At 36.0% G+C, this 19,645-nt stretch overlaps 1 protein-coding gene across 1 annotated transcript in view; it reads left to right on the top strand.

Annotated features, from left to right (window-relative positions):
• Positions 1–12,326: 12,326 nt before the first annotated feature.
• The window catches only part of LOC140146493 (b(0,+)-type amino acid transporter 1-like), a 144,666-nt gene continuing 137,347 nt past the window's right edge, over positions 12,327–19,645 (top strand). Inside the window, exon 1 of the mRNA XM_072168358.1 lies at positions 12,327–12,572. The gene's annotated coding sequence lies outside the window, so the exon portion shown is untranslated. The remainder of the gene's footprint in view (positions 12,573–19,645) is intronic.

Raw genomic sequence — 19,645 nt, 5'->3', positions numbered from 1 at the left:
TACTTTTTAAGCCCATTTTGACCATTTTCATCAAAGTTTGCCCCTTTGAAAGTTGCCTTGTCCCCCTTTGCCACTATCTGAAAAACGGGCACCATGGCATACATAGAACTCTCAACTACATATGGGGACCAAGCCTGTAGATAGGATTCGGGGTGCAGTGGACTCAAAAGTGGACCTTTGGGATTTTTTTCTTTCAGTCATTTCTTGGCCAAAGTGGAGAGACAATTTTTAAAACATGTTTACAAAAATTGTTCATATTCTTTTTTACAGATTTTTCAAGTTTTCTGTGATTTTATTAGGGTCATTAGCTTTTCCAGAAAAAAAAGAGTCGCAACTGACCAACCCTACTCTGCCTGCACATTAATCATGGTTTTTTTTTTTTTTTTTTTGCCTATTATGCTATAATTTTTTCCACAAATATGAGTAATTTTTTGTTACAACGTTTTTATCAAATGATTGTGTGATGCCCTTAACCAGCAACTGTACCATAACATCATTAATATATAATAAATTATTCTGGCATTATTCAGTCATTACGTTTATGGATAATTTGTCTATATTTTAACCAAATGAAATATTATTGAACATTAACTCTCTCCACGCTGGTGTTGACTACAGACAACAAGTTTCAGGGTGTTTTTTTTTTCAGAATTGTACATTTTCATGACCATATTTGGAATCAGCATGAAAAATGCATTGAAATTAGTACAAATGAGCCTAGTATTGGTTCAGTGGTTCTTAAGATAGCTCTTAATATTTTGAGGTAATATCTCAAAACTTGGGAGTTTTTATGTTGAAGCCTATGGCTAGCATTACACCACATTTCGCCATAATACATTCTAGAAACGCTTGCTGTTAGAATAAGAAAAATTTTAATGCTAATTTATTGCACATTCTAGGGAAGCGTGGTTACCTTTTTAAAATAACCGAGTGAGAGGGTTTTCAAGAAAATATTTTTCCTGTCAAAACTGAAGCATCCTCTATATAAAAGAAAATATGAATATTAACTGCACATCATATATAACGATTCGTGATACCCAATTGTGGCACATTTGATGTCCTTTAAAGGTCAGGTCTATAGCAAAAACAACATCATATCATTGACAAGCTAATATTATGAGGACAATGAAAATGACTCCTTTTTTGAGAAAATAAGACGTTTAAAATTGATATTCCGCAAAAACCAACGTAAGCGGTGAGTTCCTTCGAACGAGACAGATTTGGCCTAGAAAACCGGTGACGTCATGAAATGAGATGTCCCGCTGCGAGAAAAGGGACTATAAACGCTCTCAATGGACAGAACGTATACTGTTGCTGTTCACAGAAAAAATTCCAAATTAAGTATTACAAATTTCATGGTTTTTAAACATATGGATACAATCAGCCGCTTCTTTTTTCATATATAAGACAATTGTGATATTACAATTCATATGTATATCAATATCATGAGAAATATTAGGCCTAAAAATAAATACATAATTTGAGCTTAGAATTTCATCTGAGACTAGCATATAAACCGTGTTAGTCCACAAACTCATGCATCTGATTTCCCTGTATATTGCAACGCTATAATTTCAGTTGGATGAAATAATACAAAGCAAACACATAGTAACAATTACTGTGTGGGCTTTGTTCCCGAAAGAGAACAAAAGCGTGCATATTGTTATGCAGCATTGTTATGGTAAGTGATAGTACAACTCATTGTTGCTAATGTCAAACTTGTCAAAGTGATTGTGATTGTATGATGAGAGCACGATAAAGTGTCCACTTCATTTACCTACGCATCAGTCAAACGGGGAGAACACGTGACGCTTCAAACGGGGAAGAACACGTCGAGGCTGAACTTTACCCACACAATTTCCCCTTTTTCGAATAGAGATAAACTTGTTTTGGCTATAGACCTGCCCTTTAAGAGGCAGAGAATTTTATTTCAATTTTATATACGCCAAAATATTTTTTTAATTGAGCAAGAATAAGGATAGAAAAAACATTGAAAAATCTATGTGAATATTACATTAGACCCAACCAAAGATTACTGTTTCGTTTTTATGGTAATCTAATCTTTTATTTCCTGAAAAAACATTTTGGGTCTAATGTCGAATATTCACATACATGATCAAAACATCGAACGTGTGTACAAGAAAATGGTAGGTTTTCCTCTATAGTATTTTACTGACCATGGAAATGTACTGAGACACAAGCACGTGTCAAAATCGTTATAATGTTTTGTCCATATTGACTCCCAGTTATCATGTTTATTGTTGGATTTTTTTTGTATAAAACACGCAGTACCAACAATTGAGCGCTAATAATACACATAAATGTTTTTAGGCAAATAAAATTCCAAAATATGGTACGTTTTCTCCCTTTGCTTGTCACGTGGTAGGCCTATGTTGAAGTTGCGATTATATCTTCAAATAAGTTTCAAATGAATTCCAACAAGACAAGTGGCCGAGTGGTCTAAGGCGCTGGGTTCATAGTGTGTCCAAAGCAGTCCGCCGCCGTGAGCTCGAACCCCGCCTCCGCCAAACTTTAATGAAGTAAAATTAAAATTAAAATTTTACTTTAAAAAAATTTCATATTGAGGAAATGTGACTAGCAGAATTTATGTATGGCGTGGAGTGGGGTGGGCTAGCATACAGAGCATTAAAATAACCCTAATAATTTGGGTAATAATGAAATGAAATGATGCATATGATTAAATAGACTGCTATTGCAGGTATCCATATTGTGAACTACCATGGAAATCAATAATAAATAAGTCAGCATGGTAAACATAAAACATGCATTGTGTTTACAGTGTAGTGCAAAATTGAGATTAAATTATTTAAAAGAATTATTATGATACAAGATAAAGCATGGGTAAATGGCCTCAAAATGCCACATCACCCTGGACTGATCTGTTCCTTCTGGAATTACACAACTTCAGATGTTGTAGTATACCTGCATGGAGTCATGCAAATATTAAGTAACATCTTTATTATCAAGCATTTATTTCGTTTGAGTGAAGCTTTGTTTTTTACACTGAAGCAAAAATACTTGAATTCTGCTCAGGGATCAGTGTATGGGCAAATTTCCACAGGCATCAGTATTTAAACAATTTCAGACCACATGATGACAATCCAATATGTCAGATACCATGACACACAGGGCTACTCCAAGTATTCCATCTTTTTAAACCTCTGAAGCTTTGGAAAGTTCATCTGAGGAACTGAAATTGCATATTTATTTTCATCTTATCTTAAATTTGATGAAAACCTGAACACTTGGCAATTAATTTAGCCCACTCAAAATGTATTTTACTTTATTGTATTATAATATTTTCATTATATTACTGAATATTTTGTCAAAGACATAGTTATGGTGCAAAAAAGTACAAATTTCTAATCTGCATTTTTGTGGCTTGGACTTGAAAACAGCCCATGCAGTATTGACCTGAGAGTCATAAGTGTGCAGTGTATCAGTATTGATCTAATTGAGTTAATTTTCATATTTTGTTCAACATCACCTGACATTTTATGCTATTTTAGTGCCAAGTTCAATACAACTATGTTATTTGTTTGTTACATACATAGCTAGAAGGAGCAAAGTGAAAAGAATTGCATATAATAAGCTTCTTATTGAAATCACTATTTTATGCCCTTCAAGCATGAAGAACTTACCGATTGCGCAAAAAATGGCAAATAATGATGTTTACAAGTGTACTTTTGTAGCCTTGCCAAACGTACAGCTTGAGGATATTGGTGATGTTAACAGAATATTAAATAATGTACATTAACCTGACAAACTTACAAATGAAATGATGGTTTCATACTCAGGTTTCACATGCAACTTGGGCAGTACATGTCTCCTGGGTTTGTCCTCCAGCCAGAAGTCAATCTGACCAAAATTCCTTCCTACAAAACAATACATCATTACATGTATTGCAATAACAAAGGAAATTAATTAACCCTGGAGCTATATCTATTGTTATGCAATACGCCTATTACCTTGTGGGAAGGAATACTAACTGCCTTCCTTTAGAGAAACCCAGGGTCCCCATATTGGACCAAATTTTAATATGAACTCAAAATATGAAGAGTTCACATGCAAAAGTCAATAAACTTTTAAAGTTAAACTAGACACTAACATCTTCCCTATAAGGATGACATTTTACATTAAAAAAGTGGCTCATTTTTTCTTATCATTTTCTGTAATTAGTCTTGATTTCAAATTAAGAAAAATGGATTGGTTTTTGCATAGTGTAGTGAGGAACAGATCAAATCAATTACTGAATGGTGTAAATCCGGGGAAGTAAAAGTTGATCAAATATTATTACCTACTATAGAGGACATCCTAATTAATATCCTAGGTAGTGTAGGATCTGTTATGGTTATTTATAGTATAGAACAGATCTGAATTGGGGGAAAAACAACCTTACCCGTGCCTCTGTGGTAGGAGGGAAACAGGATATTATAGTCTCTAAGATTTGTGTTCCCCAAGTTAAAAAGTTTTTTTGTAGCTTAAAGCCATAATGTGTGATTTGCTCCACAGCGACGCCCTCATTTTTTCTTTAATTTTCTTTTTGCATGATTGTAATGCCCACATACCACGTGAAAGACTAAGCCTAAAGTGCTTTAATTACAGTAAAATTTAAGTTTTTATATTAAATCTGGAGATCTCCGGTTTTATTCAGAGCTCACCGAACGAGTGATGGCTAAACACATCGCGTACATGTGTATCATTGAATCAGTGACCTATAAACTGTGTCTATATCGCTATTCATCTTACGTCTTTACTTATAAATTGTGTGCATATCGCTATTCGTCTTACGTTTTGTTTGTACATCTCAGCTGCGTACATCCTAATCATGATACTAATATGATCGGCGAGCTAATACATGCATTGTAGGGGTTGGAATGAAATTGTATTTTATGTCGACGCCAAACGCCGGCTTGTGCTGTCTCTCAATTTTTACCTAGCCGGGACACCGCTAGGTCTTGTGATGCTATCGGATCTTTCTTCTTCTGGCAACAAATCGTGACATTTTCCGTGACTTGCCACGTTTTCGCCCTAGCTCTCTTATGCTTTGACAGATTTCAACCATACTTGAGCCAAATGACCGCTGGACTAGGCCAAACCTTACATTTGACTTTGACCTGACTGTGACCTTTGACCTTGACCTTATGGCCAAAAAATGTTGATTTCACAAAAATGCTTCTCCTTCCACACATTACATGCAATGATCATGTGACTCATGCATATGAATCAACATGTGGCAGTGCTTAAAACTTATTTTAAAAAATTGAGGTCAAAGGTCATTAAGGGTCATTTCCGTAAAAGTCTGAAAATTTGTAAAAAATATTCAAAAAATCAATGTCTTTACAAATTACATAGCAGAGAGTCGCCATTAGCACACATGCATCGCTACTAGCCAGGGTCTTCAGGATGCCTACAGTTTTGGGGTCAAAGGTCATTAAGGGGTTACTTCCGGTCAAAAACCAAAATTATCAAAAATGTTCAAAAATTTTTTATCTCAAAATGTAAACAGAACAGAGTGACATAAACTTCATATGTGCATTAGTGTTACCCAATGTATGCACGGTATTTTTATTTTTTTGGTCAAAGGTCATTTAGACGTCATTTCCGGTTTTAAGCTAAATAATTTCAAGAATTTTTATCTCCATAACTAAGCATAGTAGATTTCTTAAATTTAAGCTGTAACAATGCATTTTCGCGGTGTTTATGAGGTTTTTTTATATTGGGGTCAAAGGTCATTAAGGAGGTCAAAACGTCAAATTTGCAAAAAATGTTTAAAATTACGGAAAAGTAGCTGTATCTCAGCCTATGGAAGACGGATAAAGCCCCTACATGCTACAGTGAAGCACCATTAATGGTGTGAGATGTCCATAATAGCCGGTCAAAGGTCAAACTATAAGTTAAGACTGGCATTTCCGGCCCCGGCTAGGTCCAGATCTGTAACCAGATCTAGTTCTTTCTTTAAGTTAGGCGGGCAGCCTAACTTATTTCTTTCTTGCCATTTCTTTCTTCTTTCTTTCTTTCTTTCTTCTCACAATTTGCTACTACTTCCACATCCTTGATCGGATTTCGACCAAACTCAGTCACAAGCAGTATTGTGTAGCTGGCTACAAAAGTTATGGGTTGTTTAACGTCGGGGGTCATCCAAGGGGTCACAGGGGTCAAAAAAGGTCATGTTAACCGAAAATACTCCAATTGAGCTGAAATTTATATGCAATGATCCTTATGACATTCTAAACATGCTTAAAATATTTTAATATTCATTAAATGTCATTAAGGGTCATAAAGGGGTCAAAGGTCAAGTTTTTGAAAATGCTCCAATTGAGCTGGAATTTAAATGCAATGATCCTTATGACATTCTTAACATGTTAAAAATATTTAAAAATTCATTTAAGATCATTAAGGGGCAACAAAGGGGTCAAAGGTCAAATTTTCAAAATGCTTCAATTGAGCTGAAATTTAAATGCAATGATCCTTATGACATTTTTTACATGTTTTAAATATTTCAAAATTCATTTCTGGTCATTAGGGGTTATACAGAGGTCAAAGGTCAAGTTTTCAAAATGCCAGCTTTCCACGATGAATGTACATTAAAACGGCAATTTATGAAACAGTCTTATTAAAATTAATACTATCCAGCACCCAGCACAGTATTGCTTGATCAAATCGTCACAATCATCCGCCTAACTTACCTCGTGCCCTTGCAAAGGGCACAGTTGCTCTAGTTCTTCTTTCTTTCTTTCTTTCTTCTGGCAACCGCAATCAACTGCATGTAGCTCTGCAAGGGATTGACAGATTTCAACCAAAGTTGACCCAAATGACCATTGGGCTAGGCCAAACCTTCCATTTGACTTTTACCTCGCTGTGACCTTTGACCTAGCTATAATGGTCAAAAATGTGATTTCACAAAAGATGCTCCTCCTTCCACAAGTGTCATGCGATGAGGACATGGTTATATCATGTGACTCGACTTTTAGTCGGTGTCTATAGGGTGTGCTCAGATAAGGGGTCAAAGGTCATTAAGGGGTCATTTCTGGTCAAAGTCTAAAAATATTCAAAAATTCACTGTCTTTACAAATTACATAGCAGAGAGTCGCCATTAGCACACATGCATTGCTACTAGCCAGGGTCTTTAGGATGCCTACAGTTTCGGGGTCAAAGGTCATTAAGGGGTTACTTCCGGTCAAAAACCAAAATTATCAAAAATGTTCATTTTTATCTCAAAATGTAAACAGACCAGAATAATATAACCATCATACATGAATCAGTGTTCCCTGATGTATGCATGGTATTTTTATTTTGGAGGTCAAAGGTCATTAAGGGGTCACTTCCTGTTTGTAGCTGAATAACTTTAAGAATTTTTATCTCAAGAACTGAACATGGAAGAATTTTTTAATTAAAACCGGAACAATGCATTTCGTCAGTGTATATAAGGTTTTTTTTCCATTGAGGTCAAAGGTCATTAAAGGGGTCAAAAGGTCAATCAAAATTAAAAAAAAATCAAAATCCATGTTTAAGTTCCGATTAAGCTGAAATTCACCAGGAATATTTCTTATGACATCCTAAGCACAATGCAAGAGCAGTTTACCCCATCCGTAACCCAGGGGTCAAGTTATAGGGGTCAAATTGCGGCTTGTATTCAGCGTCTGTTGACTCTAGTTTTGTTTACCTCTTGTTTGGCTTTAAATTAAATGGGGGGGGGGGGGCAAATGTGATCAGTGAAAACCAACATTTAAATAGGAATATATTCTTTATTCAAATCATACATTATTGCTTTAATATTGAGAGAAATTGCATATTTGAGAAGCATTTACTGTTTGAGATTTCCAAGGGAAACCTGTGAATCATGTGGCTAGATACATTAATGTTAGTACAACAGAAATAGGGAGGAGTTTCAAAAGCCACTTACTTCATTAGACAAAGCTCTCTTGTGCAGTTAGACAATGGTTAATGGTTAAGTCAAGTTTACCCTTAATGGAGTAAAACTACATTATACTAGATCTGACTTGTACCATTAACGCTGCTTTTGAATTGCAAGCATAATCCGTCAACAAGTATGCAGTTCTGTAAAAGGGACAAATGACTTTAATACATGCAGGCAGCCTGCCTCAGATATGGCACACTATTTCAAATTTTGACTCTTGTTTCTTTTACAATGGCTGTTCAATTTGAAATCCACACTCCCCATGCAGAAAATTTAACTGGAGTCTTCCAGAGAGGGAGTATGTTTTTCAAATGGAATTTGTTAGGGCTAATTATTTTGAAACCCATACACCCTCTGTAGTATGGCTTTACCTTTATCGTCCACAACTGGAGTGAGTATTTCAAATAGAAGTTACCTAATTGTCTATTTTATTTGAAACCCAAAATCTTCCACAGGGGGAGTGTGGATTTCAACTAAAATAGCCCATTGATATATGAAGGCTAATTATTTTCAGTACAATTGAATGTAATTGATCACACTAGGTGACCTGATGATCCACTCAGACCAAAGTTTACCATTGAGTTATTACTATTACAATTTTCTCGGTACCTATAAGCTTACTGATACTGAAATCCTCAAGTTACTACTTACGTATTGGTTGCAAACTTGTGCATTTTTTTATATCTCCATTTTGAAGCTTTCTATTGTTTTTTTGCTTCTTATTTTTGCCTGTATCCCAATTTCATTCTTTGGCGACTTTGGTCTGATTGGATTAGCACAGGCTCTGTGCTGTTTTCTGATACCTATGATGATCCAAGATATACCTCGCTACGCTTGGTGCTCGCTTCGCTCGCTATTCAAGAGGTGTCACGGTTTGGGAACGGGGCTAGTTCTAGATTGGAGGCGATTGGCTGATATTTATAGAGAAATGCAGAAATAATCTCCTCCAAGACTTGATCAAATGAACAGAAACAGGCCAATTTGATGACAATAATGTTGTTAGCAGTGCATGTAATTCCTTATGATAGCACTGTCTGTTAATGCACATTATGTAGAATTCAGGGGCATATACAACTATTGCTGCCTGGTGTTATTTTATTATTAATATTGTTGTTGAAAGTGGTAAATTTCAGTGCTTATTTCTTTTTATAATGACCACAAGCTTTCAATACCATATAACAGTAATTAAAAAAGTGCTCCTGTATTAGCAATTACAATGTTGCATTAAATATACAGGGGAAGGGGGGTCTCAGTGGAAAGGTGGGTATGGGATGTTCAGCAGATTTGGGGTGCATTTTCAGCCTTTTTGGTATAACTTTGGGTCACCGGTCCCAGTTTTGAGAAAGCTGGTTTAGACTAGAGATGGAGTGTTTTTCAAATGTTTTCCAATCTGCTGTCTGAGATTTTTTTTTTTTTAATCTAGAATTGGGCAAATTTTGAAAAAAAAAAAATAAATTTACTAGCATGAAAGTTCATCTGTGTTACCGAAAATTTGTGTGTTGAGATCATAAGTTTAAATTTCCAATTATAATGTAAATTTAGTATATTTTGGGTCTCCTTTTTGTCAAATTTGATATATTTTTGAGCATGTTCACAGAATCCCAGCTGCACATCCTTACAAAATCAAGAACTCTCGCGCGCCAGGATAGCAATGACCAAATTACACAAGGCAGGTATCACATCTTACATATCGGATCTCTTCATTATGTTGAGCATGGGATGATGGGAATTCAACTGCCTTATACTTGCAAGCAGTTTCTTGCCTCTGTTTTTGCCAAAAGGCAAAGGTCAGTTTACAAACACTGTTCAAATTTGCCCAGTATTTACTTTTTTGGACAAATTGGACTATAAATGAAAAGATTTTATTATATATTTTTGCCAACTTGCCACATCATACCATTTGCTTGTAAAAATGGGAAGTTTCACAGCATGTGAAATGACCATTCCTGGTGCCCATTGTTCTTTAAAAACAATTGTACTTTTCATGACATTTGATTTCATCATATTTAATATACTTTAAATAGCACATTCACCATGATAACTTAATTTCATGAATTGGAGCCCAGAAATTTGTGACATTTATTTTTTGTTAAAAATAACTTGGTTTTATATAAAAAAAAAAAGGTCTTGCTTGGCTTCGACAGGTTACCAGCCTGTTGAGTGCATTGGGCCCACAGGGCTGTATGGATTTGGTACACAAATACTACCATTATAGAAGCCATGCACAGTTCCTTTTTAATAACTGGGAAATCAGAGAGCTAGCCCTAAATAAAACTGTGTCAATTCAACTGAGAAGCTGAATAGGGAAAAGGGACTGTGTCAGAGATGGGTTTATTACAATCCCATAATGCATTATTATGCAAATATATTTCAATAGAAATAAAATGACTAAGAAAATGTCTTATTCAACCACTGTGATTCAACAGACATCTCCAGTAAAACTTAGCTCTACTTTAGGGCCTTTTAAACACGCTATAGATACCCGAGAACCGCTAAAACCAGTGACCGCTCCACTTGAAGGAGGAGCGGTTACTGGGTTTAGCATTTCTCTGGATATAGCCAGGGTTTATGATATAGCATGGTTTTGGATCGCCACGGTCTAAAGGCCCTATAGTAGGGCTAGAAAAGATTATCCATAGGTAATGGGGACTTTGCCTTCAAGATTAGGTTATATTGATCAAATTTCCCAATCATAGTGTATTGTAGGAATGCCTTTAAGCCCCGGCTTTAAGCCTTATCTGACCGCTGTGTATGGGCCCAATTATAAAGAATCTATATTGAAAAGACTTTAAAAACTATTATACCTTTCTTTTGTGAATAATAATGTGACCATTTCTATTACCAGCTCCCTATTTACACTTTTGTGGTGTGTTGCATATTATGTTTTGATCAAAATGGAAGACCTTATACCATCATGCCTCATCAATATTTCTGGCAGCTTGCAATGTATTCTGGGATAGAATGCAATCAACCAATGGGACAGAAGCCTAGCCTCAAGGGGTGTAAGACGGGCATTGAGCAACATAGAGGAGATCCCTTGTGTAGGTGCATTGAATTTGACAAAAAATGTTGTCAAGTTAATTTCAAGTTTCTATACCTGAGATGTTATTTTGTGAAATGATTTGGTGGTATTTATTACCTTTATTACATGCTTTCATTGGGTAGGTTCTATAGAACACCTACATTTCCAGGCCGTAGGATAAAGTAGCATTAAAAGTACAGTAAAAATGTTGAGAATGCCCGTTTTTTACAACCATGCCCAAATTGAATGTTTCTAAAGTTTGTACTTAGTATGAAGATTAACTTAACTATTATGTATGGACTGCTTAACAGGTGAAAAAATCAGACTGGGTGAAGGATTTTCTAATACATCCAGGCCTGTAGCCAGGATTTTTGATGGGGGGGGGCTCAAAAGTGGGACATTTTGTGATTTTTTCCTTCAAAAAAGGGGCAATTTCAATGTTTTTACCAAAAAGGTGAACCTTTTATGAATTTTTTCTCTCAACATTTTTACAGGGAAAAAGTGTATCATAATCAGATTGGCACAGGGGTGGTCAGATTGGCATCACACCCCTCTTGGCTACCGCTTGGTATACATCTATTTGGAATTTTGTTGGGGGGACTGGACAGTACAGCATATGGGCTCAAGTTTGTTCCCTGTATACATATGGTATAGGTGGCCTGAGGACCTAAATGTGAAATACATTTTTAGAGGATACTAAGTATATGCCTCTCAGTTATGATGGTATGTGGACCTATATTCATTTTTAAGCAAAGTTGAACACTGATGGCACTTTATCTTTATATAAATCTTGTTTACATTTTTACAAGGGGTAGAAACTTGTATAATGGCATTAAAACATCATACAAAATATTGCATGAAAACAAATGTGTGAGAACAAAATATGTTGAAAATTCATGTCATGAATCATTTTTGGCTTGAAAATATAATTTTTTCTTGATTTCCCAAATAAAAATAAAATGTATGTGGCCATGAGTTCTAGACATCATACATCTATGCTAGAGGAAGAAAGCCTAACAATTCAATTATGTTGGGACAAGGCGGGGGGGGGGGGGGGGAGGATTATTTGCCACCTCGTTACCTCCCTACCCCTATCCCTTGCACAATCTGATTTTGTCATTGTTGATATTAAATTATAGAAAGCACTAAGTATACTATGTATTGCATGTACAGTTGTGAAAATTTGCACCCAGTGAAATAATGAATGCGTGGGGTATTCCCAAGCACACACACACCTGGTGAGAGGAGCGTACCGTGCTCTTTGCTATTTTCACTCAGTTGTCATTCCCTACTTGCTCCCTCACTCACTCATTCACTGCCAACACCATCATGTTGGTTGATTTGGCCATTGAACAAGCTCACTGACTGACTGACAAGCATCACTTATACATGCTGTTGAGTTTACATCATATCAGGTAAATGATGCGTGCCATGTGCGGATAGACATTCACTGAGTGCTACCAACATTTTTGTTTCTTACTCCAGGACTTTAAGATGGCATGGAAGTACCTGTTTCTAGTGCATTTAACATGTAATAAGACTGAGTGACGACAAAGGGAAAATATATATCATAGCACAGAGCCAGCCAGCAAGGGATATTTTAGCAAGGTAAGTTAGAGTAGCTTGAAGCTGTGGTGGGTTTTATTCAGCATTGTGTAGAGTTTGCTATTGTGTTGGATTTTTTTTCTTCGATCCGTCTTTTTGTAAGCATGGTTGCAATAGGTTTCAAATTTCTCTATTAAGTGTAGTTGCAAGGTAATCATGGCATGCATGGATTGATGATATGCGGGCATCACAGGGTAATTATTTGAGATGCATTTGTCTTCTTCAGGCATATTCAATTTTGTATATTTTAAAGTGTGCAATTGTAATTTGTTTGTCTCTGTGGCTTTAATGAAATGTTGTGTTGGGAGTGTGCGATTGTAAAGCTTGCAAACGAGGATGCACATGCAAAAATAGCAGAGCAATTGAGGAAACCTGCAACTGAGGATGTCCACAGTTTCATCTACAAACAACGCGATATAAGACCATTGCCTGGTGTCTCAGTTGGATAGTCTGATGGATCTATGGAGCCTAGCTTTGGGTGAGCAAGGTCCTAAGGTAAAGTTGTAGGGTGCTCATTTGCAGGTTTTTACAAGTAGGGGATATGTGTGTGCCAGTGGCTTATAAATATCGTCACATGCCCCCTGTGCCCCCCTTTTGAAATTAGGAAATCCCACAGGAAAATTGCAAAAAAGGTGGCTTGTGCCCCCCCCCCAGCAGGTCAGAAGCCCCCAATCATGGTCAGTACCCCCCCCTGGATGGCTCACGCTTCATGCCACCACTGGCGTGTGCATTTACCTTTGTATGCAAGGATCAAGCTTTATGTTGCAGAAGTGAAGCATCACAGTCTACACAAGCACACATGTGTGGTTTCTTCATTCATGGGGAAACTTTATCTAGCAGCTCACGTGTGGCATTCTGACCTCAGATGTCACCTAATATGCTACTACTGATTACCTCAATTGGTCTCCTGCATCTTCTAGTCATTTCCCCCCTTTTATTTACCCTTTTCCTGTTTACTAGACTGATAATTTAAATGTACAATTTGGTTTTGGTTAAAGAAAAGTGAAATAAATCTAGTGCTCCACAAATTAGTCTGGAACATTTCTTGAGAAAAAGACTTGTATTACTTGATGCCCGAGTGGCTGGCCTTTAAAGGTGTATGACCTGATCATCATCTGAAATATGAACAAAAACCTGGTAGTTTGATGGTTACCACCCTGGGAGTCAAGGCTGTTCTATGTGCCATTGTGATAAATAAAATTTGCTTCTATAGAATCCACAATACTGGAGCAATAATTTAACTCAAATTTTAACTCAATTTCAAAATAAGAATGTTTGGGTGATGGACAACAGGCCTCAATGTGAGGTAGAAAACATTGTTTGTTATCTCACCTTTAAATATTTACTTGCTTCTTCTATATTAACTTTACTTTATCATATGTTATGGTATATTAGGCCTAATAGTAGTATATATGATGCAATTTTGAGAGAAAATGTGAAAACACCTTTGCTAAATTCAAATTAATGCATCAACTAAAATCAAGTTGTACCCCTGATTTCTGGACCTGTCAATATATTTATGTCCATCAATGTTATTGCAGTCATTGGAATGAATTTGAACATCTTTATGGCATTGTAGGTTAAATACTAGTACTAATTATGTATTACATAGGGTTCAATGGGAAAATGGCTAATTTTGGGTGGAATTTTCTCATATTCAGAACTCTCACAGCTAAATGCCACTAATATCAGGTGAAGCTACATGTATATGATTTAGATGCCAAATGATCAAAAACTCAACATAGGTTGACCTGAGACTTTTATTGTTTTAACGCACTGATCGTAAACACCTTAAAATGGCAGTGTGCTCTCAAAACTGAAAGTTACAATATGGTAGGGCGAATATTTACTAAAAACCGAAGCCGTGTGTATGAATTTTGGTACTATTATGACAAAAATGTCATATAATGAGAGAAAATATACCATTTTGAATTATCAAACCCTAAAAAGTACCTTTTTGGCTATATAACTTGATCAATATCAGTGATTTTAAAGCAGTCTTTTCAGATGCCATGCAAACAAATAGTTACTCGTCCTATTTCCATGTATCGCCCAGGCCTACTAGTGGTATATAACCTGTAACATAATACAAATGGTTTCTCATGATGTAGAATATTTGTTCAACAAATATTCGTTATTCTATCAAATTTCAATTCATTTTTATCTTCTAATGAATGGTTGACAGAAATCAATTCAATTTGATGTCGAATGTAGTGGGAAATAATATGATTGATTTTTATGTCATCAAACATCCGTTAGAGGTTAAACATGATGTTGCATAAAATATTCCACATCAAATAAAAAGTATGCAGCAGGTCTTAGATTCATTTTGTGTTAAAGACATTATTATAAAAATTTTCTGTTTGCTGGTATAAAGCTCTAGACCTGGCTCAGTGTGCCGGCCCATAACTTGAAACCATGTACCAAGCAAATGTAATTATAGCACCGTCCCTGTGTGGAATTCAATAGGATACCTTATATGAATTGTACATTACTTGAATACTACCAAAACCAATGTTAACACAGTGGGAAACATATTGCAAAATATCGCTCTTAGGAATTCAACCTGGCTTGCATTATGTGATTTAAAAGCAAGAGTTTAAAAAACAGACTTTTTTTGTGTAATAAAGCAAAAACATGGATTTTTATTTCTTTTCTGCAAAATGTTAGTCAGATATGTCTGCATTTAATTTTTAACCAAACAAATGATAAAATAAATATATCAAAATTTGGTGTGTCTGATCATGAAGGTCTATACTACCATCATGGTCTGGTGTGCTCTCAGAAGAGCTCTCAGGTACCACAAAAAACACTGTGCAAAGGTGGTGACGACCACTTAAAGCAGCTCTGGGAGATTTTGCAAAAAAATCAAATGACAAATCATTTTTATCTAGGTAGAATACTCAAAGAGCCTTAATTGTCCGTGCCAAGGGCTTGGTCACCCACCTTTGAGCAGTATTTTTTGTGGGACCTTAGCGCACATCAGATGCATCAAATTGCATTCTGAATACAAGGAATGTCCTTATGATATTAAAATAATTTAATACAAATAATAATACAAATTTGATAGCAAATTATTAAAAATTGACATTTTTCACATAAAACAGTGTCCTCAAAGTAAACTAGGTAGACTTTCTAAATCTAAAATCTAGTGCTATATACTTAAAGTGTATGTAGCTGGGATAAAAGCTGACCATTATATGAAAATTTTGAACTTTGGTATTGAAGATATACATGAAGTTTCCCAAAAGACTTAAAATTTTTAGGCCTTTTGGAAAACTTTATGTAGGCCTATATCTTAATTATGAGAGGTCAAAATTCTTCATGATGGTCGGCTTTTCCTCCCAGCTACATATTAACATATTTAGTGTGTCTGATGCTCTCAGGTCCCACAAAAATACTATGCAAAGGTGGGTTACACTACAGAGCCCTTAAGCTTATCTGCTATTGAAATGTGATGTGGAATAAAATTCTGTATCTAGAATTATATTACAAAATCATGATCTTTTACGTATACACAAAAGATGCTGAATAATATAATATGTTGATTAGTATAGTGCACATGCTGAAAACTGGAATTTGAATAATGTTGAGAGAGCAATTTTTGTGACATCTCCCAATGCCCCTTTAAATGGCTATTTTACAAGTATTGTGCAAGATTTCTTCATTTTGATGACTTGTTTATACTGAAACTCAGCTGGTTTGTAAATGGAGAGTTATTCAAAGGCTGCCTTGAGATATATTTCCATTAATATCATCATTTTTAAAAAATCTTATTTGGGACCTTTTTAGATCCATCCAAAGTTCCTCTGCTGGTTTTATGTTAGCATTTTAAAAAAAGTTATCAACAAAGAAACAAATGGCTGCGTAGCTCACAGCTAATTAAAAAAACAAAAAACAAAACAAATGCATATTTGTAAAATGTTTCGAAAGACAAACTTGGGAGGGGAGGGGAGGGGGTGATAGGCTTAAAGTAACCGTTATTGTTCATGATAACACAAGGCAGCATAAAGCATCATATTTTATGCCTGAGGTATTGCAAATTATTTGATGACGCTGTAGGTGAGAGAGAGCATGTAACCCCTAGCAAATGCTGTGGGATCATTTTCTCTTGTAAGAATCCCCAGCTTGTATTGTGGAGTGAAAGAAATTGGCTATTACAATTGAAATCCATTCACCCCTATGGAAGACATGATCTGAATCTCCCATACATAGAGTGTGAATTTCTAAAGGGGTTTTCTGAATGAGATGGTCTATTTGAAATCTACACCCCAAGTGTGGGAGATTAAGGTGTTATCAGGGGGTGTATGGATTTCAACTGGAATAGCCCATAGATGTCAAAGTTGATATTTGTGTTGGGGGTCGGGTTGCATGTCGAATTTGGTGGGTATTTCATGCCCTGAGGGGGGTCCAGATGAAAGTGCGTTGGATGGCGTGATATGGGAGAGGGTAGGAAGGAAACTGAAGCACATGTGTTAAATAAGAGTTGGTATTTTCTTACAAATTTAAGTTGATGAGATTTCAAGTATACTCTTGTAATATTAAGAGGTACCAATGAGGTATAAGTTGATGGTCTCAGTTTGAAAACAAATTGAAAATCCAGTATAAAAATGATTTTCCAATTCTGCTTCACACCTCTTGCACAGTGACCATGTCCAAGTTGATCAGTGCTAGTGGTGAACCTAATCTATCCCCTTAAAGCGGAAGTACCAGTTTTAAGGCTCTATAAGCCTGGGGGTTCTTGTCATCATTATGGTCCAGGAGCATGATCGTAGGTCAAAATCTCACAGATATTATTCAATCCATATCTGTGATATTTTGCCTCAATCAAATGGTGAAACTCAAACCTTTAAACATGTTACAGAGAAGGGTGGGTTGAGATTCACCAATTGCTTGGGCACAGAGTCCATGGTTGAATGAAAAGTTGTCATGAACAGTCCAACTTCTTTTCCGGACATCTTGCTATCAAGCATTGGCCGGAAAAGGGTAAAATCCTGATAAGTGCATGATGTGTAATTCTGTATTGAATGTCAAAGTGCTGAATTTGAGACAGCAAAATGTTGTTCAGTATGTTATAATAATGCTGATAGATGGCATACTTGAGTGCTGTATTTAACATGGATATGTTCTTGCTTCATGTCTCAAGGAACCCAGAATCCATGTCAGCATTCTTGTTGTTTGGTTTGGCTCAATGTTGCATGGATCCATTTGGTATAACAGGTTGAAGGTTTATTTATTCAAGTGGAATAAGGGCATGTGGAATGCTGCTCCTAGTTGTACAAAGAATTCCTAAAAGTTGGGAATATTGTCAGATGTTTGAACTGTACTAAATTAGAATAATGTTATTGGGTTAAACATAGGCCTAAGTGTAAACTCTCATATGAGATCATTGTTGTGAACATGGTGAACAACACAAACAGTTGATTAATAGCCCATAGACCAAACTTGGAGGAGATTTTGGCTGAAAAAAGTTTGTTTCAGGACCCTGCGGACATAGCTTTTAAAATGAAATTTACCACGAAGCGCAACGCACCAGTGCAAAAAAAGGTGTAGCACATAGCTTTTTAGTCAAAAGGTCCAGAGACAAACCTCTTTTTTTTTCGCCTTTTTAATATTTGCAGATATGTGGCACTGTCGGCCAGTTGCTGATGAGTGACAAAAAAGGTTGTATCTTAGCCTAATGGCCAGAACTGGTTACCTTTTTAAGGGAATGTGAATTAAAGACATTTGCATACTGGGAGGCAATTCACATTGCTCTGAGGCAATTCACAAGACTCCATTTTTATTTTTTATTTTTTGCAAAACTAAGACACCATCCACTATGCCAGGTAAAACTGTAAGTACTTAAAAACAGTCCTGGCAACCAAAAACAGTGAGTGTGTCCTGAGTTAAGGACACTGTTAATCCTACTGCTAATGAGCATGTTATTCAAGTAATTAGATTAAATTGGATTATAGTTACAGTTAACTGCATCTGTATACAGGGGTTAATGGGGCTGAGTCTATAATCAGTGCCTTGAGGTAGGAATCAATTATGGTATGCTTGAGTGGTCATTGGATGGACAGTGATAGGAACTACAATAATAGTGGTCATATAAGGTTGTTTGTAATATGGTGGTTGAAGCAATTTCTAGGGCCTATGACCAAATGGCCATTTTATCTAGTTCCACTTTAATTAATCAAAGAACATAAGGAGAAGAAGGGGGCACATTTTTGACAAAGAAATTAAGGTGGATACGGTACCAGCCAATTGCAGTATTGATGAGCAGCAACAATATTGACCTAATTTTATATGTTCTAAAAATAGGGTAAATTGCATTAAGTCAATGATCCCAACAACTAAATTACTAAAATATCTTGGCTATCTCCCGGCTATCTTTGCTGAGCAGTGAATATGAATTTGAATCTGATTTGGTACTGTCCAACACCCCTTGGTTGCTTGGCAAAGGTAGAAGTAAGCCGGACAGGGTTGGGATTGGACTGGCCAATATTTTATCGTAGTGGATGCCGGCTGCTTTTCACTACTCAAAATATTAAAATGTAGATATTTATACAGCGTCCATTATTATTATTATTAGTCCATTATGACACAATATTGGCTAGGCAAAAGACAAAATCCTATCTTTTATTCTCATTCAGTTTAGTATAATTTTTTATAAGTAAACTGCCTTTTTTCAGAAAAAATAATGTTACTTTTGTCAGGACATCCCTGTTGTTTTAAATGTACGAAACTGTAAAGAACATCTAAGACGCCGAACCGTGTTCTTAATTTCGCGCATGTGTATTACGCGAACGCATTATCGCGCGATCATTGAGGATCTACTAGCGTGCCGCCGTTGCGTGTCGGCACGCTCACTGTCTTATATGACTATCCACTATCGTGTCATAATTTATAGGTGAAAACCCATCAAACTGCGTGTATTCTTGACAAGACAAACCAACTGAATTAGAATATTTATTACTCTCTTAGGTGCTTGTAAAGTTTTGATTTAAAGGTTGCTTTCTTGTCTGTTGAGATTATGTTGTATGGAAGGCTGTTCCAGTCGACCACTGTGGTTGCAAAAATACATCAATTTT

The sequence above is a fragment of the Amphiura filiformis genome, chromosome 2, assembly GCF_039555335.1.
Source record: "Amphiura filiformis chromosome 2, Afil_fr2py, whole genome shotgun sequence".
Taxonomy (NCBI): domain Eukaryota; kingdom Metazoa; phylum Echinodermata; class Ophiuroidea; order Amphilepidida; family Amphiuridae; genus Amphiura; species Amphiura filiformis.
The sequence above is the reverse complement of the archived record's forward strand: the minus strand, read 5'-3'. Positions and strand labels throughout refer to the sequence as shown.